At 44.0% G+C, this 12047-nt stretch overlaps 1 protein-coding gene across 8 annotated transcripts in view; it reads right to left on the reverse strand.

Annotated features, from left to right (window-relative positions):
* Positions 1-12047, reverse strand: part of FOXN3 (forkhead box N3) — a 348864-nt gene that overhangs the window by 7208 nt on the left and 329609 nt on the right. The window lies entirely within an intron of this gene.

Below are 12047 nucleotides of genomic sequence, written 5' to 3' on the forward strand. Positions count from 1 at the left end.
AGGGGGGAGCACCTGCCCAGCTGGGCAAAGTCTGCACAGGCGACTGCGGTTGAATCTGTGAAGCGGGTGTGAGCGTCTTTGTTTTCTAGATGCCGGAAGAAGGATCTGGAGAAGTTAAAGGGTTTACTCAAAGCCACACAGCTATAAAGTAGCAGAGCTGGGAGTGGAGCCAAAGTCTGACTCTCTGGGCTAATTTCCCTGCCTCGGTCCCCTGCTCTGCACCCCCACCAGGGCCCGACAGCACCCATCACGTCTCTGACTTAAGTCTAGTGATACGCTGACCTCCTGTGTGAGTCCTCGGGAGCTAAGTGGGAGCAGCAGCTACACTCACAGGGTCACTGGGCCAAACACGTGAGTGAGTGCCCGCAGGGGTTTGGACCAGCAGCTGCCCAAAAAGCGAGGACCGTGACCGATCTCAGTCCTGGGGAGGCTACACACCCCTCAGGGCAGGCACCGGTTCCATCGGGATGCTGATTCTGACGGTGCCTGGCACTCCACAGGTGCTCAAGAGGGGTCGGCGAGCAGAGGGACAGATCCTCGTGGGAGGGGAGGGTTACGTACAGTGGAAGGGAGCAGGGGAGGGTGCAAGCAAAAGGTCTGTGTCAGACAAGGTTCCTGAAGCTGGGAAAGAGGGGGAAGGTCTGGGGCAGGGAGGAGACGCAGTACTGCACCGTGCTGACCCTGTTTCTTGTAAGCTCATCCACCAGGTGGTATGTTTCTAGGCGGTCTGGGAGACACAAGCACACTTTTCCTTCCTGCACAGCCCCACATCTAAGTCCTCTGTAGAGAGAAGTTCCCACTCTCATCACAGGATGACCTGTTTTCCCTGCCTGTGCGCCATTACAGCTTTAGCTCTGTAAGTCAGGGTGCAGTCACTGGGGTGTCCCCAGTGGCGAGCACCGTGCCAGGCACAGAAGGGACACACGGCAGATAGAAGGCAGCAGCAGAGAGAGCTGTATGGCAGAGAGTGCGGGAAGATGACTGCGGATCTCCACCAACGTGCCCTATCAGGAACTTCCTAGGGATAGGGGCGGTGGAAAAGGCTATGGGGTCACGTCCCCCGATGAGATACAGTTGTGAGCCCTGCCCCTTTCTCTCCTGCCACCCCCATGGGCCTTGAGGCTCAGCAAGACCCTGACTGCAGCCCAGACCGCAGGTGAAAGGGGAGGAGAGTCCCCGTTATAAAGGGTGCAGCAGGGAGTGAGGTCAGGGGGCCTCCCTCCTTTTGATGTTCTGCTAAATTTAAGCTGGTGGGGACATGCACCAGGGCAGTCACGTGCACCAGCAAAATGCCTGAGAGCCAGAATTAAAGTTCAACCCCCGCTAGATGCCTGCAGACCGCCGCGGGCAACCCCGCCAGTCACAGTGTGTGCGTCTGCACAGCGACGTCCTCGCAGGCTCCAGAAGGGCCCCAGACAGTCCTGTGCTCTCTGATCCCAGAGCCACGCCCCCTCCTCCCGGGTCCTTATAGAAAGAGCCCGGCTTGCAGGACAGACAGACGTTAGTTCACACCCCAGCAGTGTCTGTTAGTGACCTTCAGAGCATGCCTCCCCCGCTGCCCCCGACAGCGCAGGGTGATTAAAATGAAAAGTCCCGAGCACGCAGGACTGTTCTCATGGGTACGGGGGGATTCCGACTTGGTCTCTTCTCTCATTGGATTGCTCGCTGCTGCAACATACTTACCCTGAGCCGTGCTGCCTTCTCTCTGTTCTGGCTCAGGAGACACAGGGGAGGCAGCACACAGGAAGAGCAAAGAGGCCCTGGAGAGAGCAGTTCTTCAGGGGCTTGCTTGAAACACGGCCCCTGGGCTTTGGGGAATGGCTTCCGAGATGCCTGTTTTCTGCAGACTTCCTGGTTCCTGGCTCTGTCTTGGGTAACTCTGTCTAGTGCCTGGTTAAGGATTCCTCTGAGGGGTTACCAAATTTGAAACTTGGCTAATGTCGTTAATCGTATAGGTAGCTATTAACAGTCCCGAAAGCAAGCGAAAATGGAAGTCTTGAATAATGGCTCTCTTGATCTTCGTTGTTTCAGGTAAGTACCGTAAAATCTAAAAATTCACTCGGTGACGAGTGTACTGAATTAGCATCACACAGTTTCAGAGTGACCCACCACACCTGGACAAGTGAGCTGGGCTCTGCTAGGCTTTTAGAAAAGTCCAGTCAGTTCTGAATCCTTACTTCTCAGGAACACGGGCTCACGACTGCCTTCATTCACCACCTCAGTTCAGCAGAGTATGATACCCCCCTGAACACGTGTGGAGAGGGAGGCAACCAGGAGAGCAAAGGAGTGAGAAATAAGGCAAGTGGTACAAAAATCTAATTCTCAGTGAATCGAGGTGAAAGGCATAGGGTGTTTATTGTGCGTTTTTTTCTCCCTTCTCTTTAAATTCCCTTTAGGTTTAAAAATGTTTTTAAATAATAAGTTTGCGGTGGGGAAGGGGAAAAATACACTGGAATGAAAGCAGTGATGCAACATTTTAGGTCCACACTATCACGAGAGGTACTGGAAGACAGGAGGGAACCAAACTGACTCGTTCTTAAAGACATCACAGGGATTAAAGGAGAAAAGAAAGTCACTTCCACGACCCATGGCACACAGCACTGCCGTGCAGCACAGGCCTCTGATACCCCTAGACCCACACCGCGCACCAACAGCGATTCCACGACCCCCGCCTTGGATCAAACAGACACTCGGGGAGCCCCACGACTTGCCCAAGGTGGCCCAGCTAGTTCTCAAAGATGATCCAAGCAGGAAATTCAAGCAGGAACTTGAAACAGCTCCCTTGGAGAAGAAAGTTTATGACAATGAAGACAGGAAGCCAAGACACCTGCTGATGATACTTCTGGATGAAAACAGATACACAGCTGTAACTTCAGGGAGTTCAAATGAGAACATAAAACGTATCTCTTTCTCACCTGATAAAGATGAACTTTCCCTGAGATTTTAGTATGGGCTCATAGTCCATAAATCACGCACAAACTCAGCAGGAAGTGACAAGCGCCTTCAGTTACTAATAAGGACGCAACGCTGCACCGACTTGGTGTCAGAACCTCCCCTGCAGGGGCAGTCATTAGGGGGGCCGTGCCTGGAAGGAGGACCCAGCCGTCCCGAACACGTCGGAAGGTAAACTTCTAGCCACCTCTGCTAACAGCCTTCGTTAGAATGAACACAGGCTGTGTCTGAAATGCCTGCAGTTCTTCAGTTTAACTGAATTTACAAGTACCAATACTCAAAGTTATCATGTTAGCATAAGTTAAAGCCACCTGACTTTGCGAGGCTGCAACAAAACCACGTTTGAGTAATTTCAAATGAACACCTGGCATTCATTCTCTCATCAAAGAGAGGTGAGAGATCACATTAGTTCAGGCCGAGAATGAGCAATGCCTGCAACTAACACGTTAAGGTACAGCCCCTGAGTAGACGCGGCCACCCTGCTGTTTTCTGTACCGGTTCTTGACTTGTTCCATCATGGGCCAGTCAGCATGTGACGACGCCTCCCCCTTTCACCTGGGCACCAGGGTTCTCTCTGGCACCGACAGCTTTAGACCTGGACGCCAGCACCGAGGGCGAAGTTGTCTTTCCTACGGTTTACCTGAGACTGCTGAGCTTGAGCCACACATGCGAAGGCAGGTGGGGTTAATGGGACTGTCCGTGCGACCCTGGAGCTGGAGTGGCAGTCCTGTCCACAACCACCCACCGGAGGAGAGAAGGGGAAGGGAAGAGCCAGACCACAGAGGCTTCCACTTGCAGCCGGGTGGCAGGGAAGATGATTGGATGGCATCCATCCGTCTGCCTATCACACAGAAGGTCCCGGAGAGAGTACAGCTACATAGTTCAGGTCGCTGCTGGGTTCACTGAGACTGGGAGTCTCAGAGACACACATGTGCCAAAAGACCTTCACACGCACCAGCGACAAATCAAAGAATAAAGGGACCCACCTACTCTGAAATGTGAGCTGCACGCAACCAAGAAAGCCAGGGTTCCCCTGGAGCAAATGCTTACCCTCATGGTGGGACATGGGCCCAAACTCACTGTGAGTGGGAGGGACTAGCAGGAAGATTGATTAGGGCAGCTCCAGTTACTGTGGCCCATCATATGGCGGGGACGGGGGCGGTCAAGTGGTCCCCAGGTTCCCAGCAGAATTTTTAAAAGCAAACCCTCTCTTGAAAAAAGGAACTTGAATGTAGGTCACTAGGATTTCCACAGATTAGGTTCAAGCAAATATTTGAAAAGAAGCTTTTAATGGGGAATCAGCAAGAGTTCGGGCAAACAGGCCACTAGGAACGGACACGGGCGAAAACATTGCGTAACAAGCGAGGGTGCCGGAATGGGGACCCCTGGGTGGGGTCCCAGGGAAATGCAACCACCCTACACAGGCAGCCAGCGCGCGTCAAGTCAGCTGTAACCTCGGCTCCGGATGGGCCGGAGACAAGAAAGCCTCTCGAGAATTCTTAACCACAAGTCCGAAAAGTCTTGTGGCTACGAAGCCTGAATTCAGTTGTGTGGACGAAAGACCACGAGCTAAATTTAAAGTGCCCTGTGGTGCCCACTAGGAGAAAATACAAACCCTTTCTGGCAGAACCTAACTTTAAACCCAGGCCACAAAGAATTCCCACAGACGAGATTTTAAGAAACATAGGTTCATCATCCAAAACTCATTAAAGACAAAAGAAATAAGCCACTATAAGAAAGAGACAACAGAAAGAAAAAAAAAAACCCTACAGATTTTAAACTGTGAAGTCTACAAACACTGAAACAGCCAAGTATAGATGTAGAGTATGTGTAATGAAATAAAGGAAAGAATTAAAACATACTATGGAAGAATAGATTATTACAACTAAGCAGATGGATTTTGGAAAGCATTAAATAGAATTTCTAAAGATGCAAAATATAATCCCTGAAATCAAAGAACTCAGTAGGAGCTGGAAGAAAAAAATTAGTGAGCTGGAAGACAGATTTGAAGATATTACAGAGAGAGACAAAGGGATGGAAAATATGAAAGAAAGACTGGGCAATATGGAATATAGTTAAGATATAACCCTACCTGGAGTTCTAGAGTAAAAAGGAAAAACAGAGAAGATTCAATACCTGAATAAAAAATCGCTGAGAATTTTCTGTTTTGATGAATTCTCAGACTCAGAAAGCCAACAAACCACTTATTGAAGAATAAATAAAAAGAAATCCATGTCTAGACTATAGTCAAACTGTACAGCATCGAAAAAAGGACGAATACTGAGAAGTCACAGAAACAAAATATGCCACACCCAACGAGCAGTACGAATTAAGATAAAGCAGCGAAGCAAATAAAAGTGGAACGATATCCTCAAAGTACGAGAGGGAAAAAATAACTGTCAGCCTACAATGTACATCCAGTAACACTATTCCCTAAGCGTAGAGCATAATAAATATATTTTCAGACAAAAAAAAATCAGAGCTTTAACTGAATGCAGATACTAGAGGGAAATTTTAAGAATATACCTCAGGAAAAAGGAAAATGATTCAAAAAAGGAGGTTTGAGATACAAGAAGTAATGATAAAGAAAATGTAATCAAGTATTGACTGAACAATACAATTATAATGTCCCACTGATAAAGGAAGGAAGAAAAGAAGGGAGGGAGGGAGGAAAAGGAAAGGAGAGAAAAAGAAAGGAAAGGAAAGGAGAAAGGAAGGGAGAAAGAAAAAGAAACTGAAATAGAACCAAAGTACTCTGCAAATGTAGCAAGCCTGTCATCTGGGAGGTGGAGATCAGAAGTTAACGCCTTCCAAGGGCCTGTCTTGATCTGGAGGTTAAAGATACTAACTTTAAACATTTTAAAATATTCATGGTAGAAGTCCCCAGATCAACACTCAAAGAAGAGAAACAAAATGTACAACTTCTCAACCATTAGAAAGGAAAAGAAAACAAACAAAAACCAAAGGAATGAGGCATGGGAGAATCTTGATCAATTTCAAATAATGCCAGAAAAGGAAAAAGAATCTGGAAAAAGAGGGACAAACAGAAATGCAGAACAAGACGGTAGAAATAAATAAAACAATGTCATTAAAGATGGGCTAAAAATCTTCATTACAATAAAGATCATTCATACACATAAAAAAAAACCAAAAACCCCATATGCTTTTTACAAGAGACGAACCTGAAACATACAGACAAAGGTTAAAAGTGAAAGAACGGAAAACACTATCATTCCCTGCTGGTGTAGCTCTATGAAAACCACAGAACATAGGTTTTTAAGGCAAAAATCATTACTACATATAAAGAGTCATTAAACATTCATAAAGGTTCGATTTACCAGGAAGATAAAACAGTTCTAAACATGAATTCCTCCAATTAGGTAGCTTGGAAATACAAACACCCCCAATGAAAAGAGTCACAAGAAGAAACAGCCAAGTCCACACTCTGATGGGAGATATGAACACACCATCCTTCCTATTTAATTGACTAGCCCCTGCCCCCACCTCCAACCTCAGTAGGTAGAAGATCTGATCTAATGAATGTGTGTGGCGCATATGCCAATAAGGAAGAAGGCCTATTATTTTGAACTACCCAGAATACTTATAAAAACTGACATATACTAGACCACGAAGCCTGCCCGTCTCCAAAAGTTTCAAAGCACCAGTATCTCACACATCAATTTCTGACCACAGTGCAGGGAAGTTAGTGATCAATGTTGAACAGGTGACTAAAAACCAAAAAAAAAAAAAGAAAAAAGAAACAACCACCTCCTCGTACGTTTGAAAATTTAAAAAGACACTTCTAAAAATACCAATGGGTCAAAAAAATAAAAAAGAAAACTAGAAAATACTTTGATCTGTTAACAATAACAAAAATAAAAGGTATCAAAACTTACGGGATACAACTAAGCAGCAGTAATTGTAACTTCAAACTTTTACAGAAAAAGAAAGGTTTAAAATAAAAGCATTCAATCCAGACAAAAAAAAAATAATAGAAGAAGGAAATTATAAAGAAAATAGTGGAAATGACTGAGGCAGAGATACAAAATGCAGGTAATTGATAAAACCCAAAACTTGACTCTTTGAGAAAAACAAACAAACAAAACTATGGCAAGATTAAACAAAAAGAGAGATGATAAAATGAAATAAATACAAAAGGGATGCAATTACAAAAGGCATTTAAAAAGATGACTGGTAGCATTATGCATAACTTTATGGGAATATACTTGAAAACTTAGGTGAAACAGAAATCCTATAGCTACCAGAAGGAAATACAAAAGAAATAAAAAATAAGCCATATTGTAATCATTATAAAATTAAACCAATAGTTAACAATCATCCCACAAAGAAAACATCAGCCCCAGGCCATTTTGCAAGCAAGTTTGATCAGACATTAAGTAATAGATTACTTGTCTTACACAAAGTTGTTCAGAGAATCTAAGAGCGATACTCCTCAACTCATTTTATGAGACTAATGTAACTTTGACACTAAAACTAGATAAAGGAGCACTGGAGAAACACAGGGCAGAAGCAAAAATGCAAAATTCATACATAAAATATTACCTTACCATTTCCAACAGTACGTAAAAAATATATATATAATGTATTACAAGCAGGTATTTAAAAATGCAGGTTTATTCAAAACTGTGAAATTTATAATGTATGTCACCACAGTAAAACAATGAAAGAAAACTTACAATTATCTTAAGAGAAGTAAACTTTTAAAATATGAAATTCATATTTGATTCATAATAAAATATCATAGCAAACTAGATATTATAGCAATATCATCACAAACTAGATCATTAATTGTGAATCAATAACATAGCCCTCTTTTAAAATAAGAAACAACATAAAGATGTCTATAATCATTACTTTACTCTGAGATCCTGAACTATGCAGTAGGGCAGGAAAAATAAAAGGTAAGAATTAGGAAGAAAACTCCCCACCATTCTGTACAGAAGATATTGTTGGAATTACTAAGGCAGTTTATTTTGCAAGGATTCTTAAAAAATGTCAATATACAATTAAGTAACTCCAGGTGGATTATAGACTTAAATGTAAAAGGAAAAACTTGTAATTTTTTTTTTTTTAGAAAAACACTATAGAAGACTGATTGAGCTCAGAGTAGATATTTTTTTGACACCAGATTTCATAAAAAATGGCTAGTAAGCCTGAAAATTAAGAGTTTCTGTTCATCAAGAGATACTATTAGAATGAAATATCCACAAACTTAGGAAAGTTATTTGCAACGTATACAGTCAAAATATTCAGAACATACAATGAACTAAAAAGATTAGGAAAAAGAGAAATAAACCAATAGAAAAATGAGCAAAATGATAAACAGGCAAACCGATCAAAGAGCACATTCAAATAGCTGCTTAAATACATGGAAAACTGCACCACCTCTAGTAACGAGGGAAATGGATATTGAAGCACAACGAGACACCATTACATATTCACTAGACTGGCTGAAATAAAGTGTGATGGTCCTACATATCTGTGAAGATGCAGAAGATGGGACCATCATGCCCTGCCAGTAGGAGTGTAAATTCTCCTAACACTTTCTTGTAAAGTCGAGCATGTGTACACTCTACCAACCAACAATTCTACACCTGGATGAGCATCTTAAATTAGACTGGAGATGTGTAAAAGGATTTCCATAGAAGCATTGTTTGTATTTGCAAAGGAATGACTCAAATATCTTTAAAAAAGAAAAAACTTGGTATAATCACAGAATGGAATATTATACAGCTGTGAAAATGACTCGATTACAATTACATGCAGCAGAGCAAACTTAATAGTGAGTAAAAAAAAAAGTTAGAAAGGAAGATATACAGTGTATTTTTCCAGTCATATTAAAACACAAAACCAAGCAAAATTAAACATGGACACAGTATACAGGGTGGGCAAGAAGTAAGTTTACAGTTGTTCTTGTGGAAAATAAATACAATAATAATCAATAATAGAAGAATAAACTCTTGTGTTTCGCATACTAACAACTGCAAACCTTTTTTGCCCCACCCTGTATACACAATTTGGGACTGTGGTTGCCCTTCAGGGAAGACAAAGGTATCAGTAATACTTTCATTTTTTCAGTTGGATTATGGATTCATGAGCATACGTCCTGCCTCACAGGTCATCTCCAGGGTGGGGTTGGGGGCACAACTTTCTCCCCTGAGCTGCACACTGTCCCCCTAAACCACTGAGGTAAGTGTGACCCCCTCTCTGCATCAGAGCGCAGAACACAAACAGAGACAATCCTAAAACTCCCCTCCATTCATAGTTTTGCATCTGGCACATCCCAGAATCACCAGGAGTTCCAAGGCTTTCAAGACACAATAAAGAAAGTCACCAGGACTTTCAAAGGCTTTAACCAATGTCATGGATAAAAAACACGAGAAGCAACTCTAGAATCGGCAAACTTCACACAGGAAGTTCGCTGGTCATTGTTTAGATTTCTGGACCAGAGGAGCCAAAAGCAAAGACAAGAACAACAGATAGGGGCCCAGTGGGAACTCAAGCACCGGTGCACTGCCTTCCAGGTACTCCTTTTCCCTGCTGCCCTTTTTTCTTTTTTACGGATTTTATTTGTTTTTAGAAAGAGGTGAAGGGAGGGAGAGAGGGAGACACAGAAACATCAGTGTGTGGTTGACTCTTGCGTATCCCCCACTAGGGACCTGGGCCACAACCAGGCATATGCCCCAACCGGGAATCGAACCGGTTATCTCCTGGTTCGCAAGCCTGCACTCAATCCACTGAGCCACACCATCCAGGGCTTCTATTGCCATTAACCTACCCCTTTACTATTTTCTCCTTTTCCTCCCATCACACACTCAGCATAATCTAGTGCTGAGAGTATCAGAGTTGCCTTAAAAGAATGATTTCAGAAGACAAACGCTGACAGACGCTTGGGCTTGAAAAACAAAACAAAATACAACACCAAAAAGGTTCAGTGGTAAATTTTCCCTCCAGTTGTACAATCAGACCACACCCGACCTGAATGCAGAGGGTTGCTGGCTTCCTAAACCTGTTACAAACATCTTCTCACGGAGCAGATCTTCGGCTGATATGGGCTGTCCTGATGACTCTGTTTTGACAGGGACTCAAATATTAATGTTCTGTATTATAAACAGGACCACTAGTTCCTGACTTGCTTCACGTTCCACGGGAATTGAAGTTTTCACTTGAGGTCCTAAGAGATTCAAATAAAATCAAGCAGCCCTAGGTGGTGTTTACATGGAACTGCGTCATCATTTTACAACACACTGTGGTTTAGACTTGGGGCCCTGCCTCCTGCCGCGGCTCCTCAAAACCAGTGGTTTTGCCACGAATGTGCAAACGTTCTGCAGGAAGCCTAAGGGGCTTGCTCTAAGCCTTTCCCGGTCTGAAGCCCCCAGCAAGGTGACCTGGGGAGGTCTCCAGAGGGCAGGATGGATAAACCCATGAAGCTCTCCACGTTATTAACTGTACTTTCCCCCCAATGTTAGCAATTCATAACACTATGCTGCCATCACCACCGTCCAAGTCCAGAGCTCTGCATCTCATACGAACACAACTCCGTACCTGTTAAACACTCACTGCCCACTTCTCTCTCCTCCCAGCCCCTGGCAACCACCACTCTGCTTCCTGTCTGTGATTCTGACTTCTCACAAGTATTTGTCCGGCTGTGACTGGCTTATTTCACTCATCATAATGTTCTCAAGGTCCATCCATACTGTAGCCTATGTTCGAGCTTCCTTTTCAAGGCTGGGTAATATTCCAGGTGTGTGCGCACACATTTTGCTTCGTCATCCATCTGTTGATGGGCACCTGGGTCGCTCACACATTGTAGCTGCTGTGAATGCTGCTGCTATGAACACGGATACACAAGCATCTCCTGAAGACCCTGCTTTCAATTCGTTTGGGTGTATGCCCAGAAGTGGAATTGCTGGATCATGCGGTAATTCCATTTTTAATGTTTTGAGCAACTTCCACACCACTTCCCACAGTGGGCTGCACTACCTTACATTCCCACCAATAGCGCCCAAGGATTTGAACTGTTCTACATCCTCACCAGCGCTTGTTATTTCTGACAGTAGCCATCCTAGTGGGTATGAGGTAGTATCTTGCTGTAGTTTTGGTTCGCATTTCCCTAGTGATTAGAGAGGCTGAGCATCTTTTCATGTGCTTACTTACTCACCATTTGCATATCTTCTTTGGAGAAATAGTCTATTCAAGTTCTTTGACCATTTCTGAATGGGGGTGTTCTTCCACCTTATTTATCAAACACCTGCATATACCTACTATGCATCGGGCACACCACTGTTAATTTTAACAATCCACGAGGCAGGTGCTGATTTTTCCAGGTACCCTTGCCCAAGGTCACAAAGCATTAGGACAGGGACCCAGGAAACTTAGTTCCCATACTCTCGTGTGTCATTTCTGGGCTCTGTTGTCATAGGAAGAACCCTGTTCCCGTCAGTTCCCTCTGATTCCTCTGGCAGGCCCTGGACATTTAACTCTTCCCTGTCCCATGAGTGGTTACTTGGGGTCAAAAAGACCCCTAGCTGTTGAAAGCGAGGTGGCCCGGGTCCAGGGCTCCTACCTGGGCGGCAGCCCAGAATGCCATGCATGTAAGAAACATGGGCTCCCATTTCCCAAGAAGGCAGAAGCAGTTCTTCTAGGGCTCTAATTGTTCCTTCCAGTCAACGTGTCCTCTGTAAGAACTCTCACTGGGCAAGGACCAGAGACGCAGACATAACACTTGGGCACGTGAGTGGTTATTTTGAGGAGAATGTGTCTTGCGCACTCTACACCCAGGCAGGTTTAAAAATAAGCAGGTTTCCAACATGTAAGGATGGGCCAATCTCTGAGGTTATTGAGTAAAAAGTCAACACTGTAAAGTCAATTACACTATTGACAGATACTCTTACAAGGAGATTTCACATCATAATTATATGCAAAGGAACCCGGCAAATACAAGCTGTGTAATGATCAGCTAATAAAAGTAACACTTCATCTATGTCAATAATGGCTTCGGAGTTAAGACAAACAAACATGGCCTTTGCCACTCCGGAGAGGAAAAAAATCCCTGAAAGACAAATATTTTCACT

Source organism: Desmodus rotundus, chromosome 7, assembly GCF_022682495.2.
Source record: "Desmodus rotundus isolate HL8 chromosome 7, HLdesRot8A.1, whole genome shotgun sequence".
In the NCBI taxonomy this organism is placed as follows: Eukaryota; Metazoa; Chordata; class Mammalia; order Chiroptera; family Phyllostomidae; genus Desmodus; species Desmodus rotundus.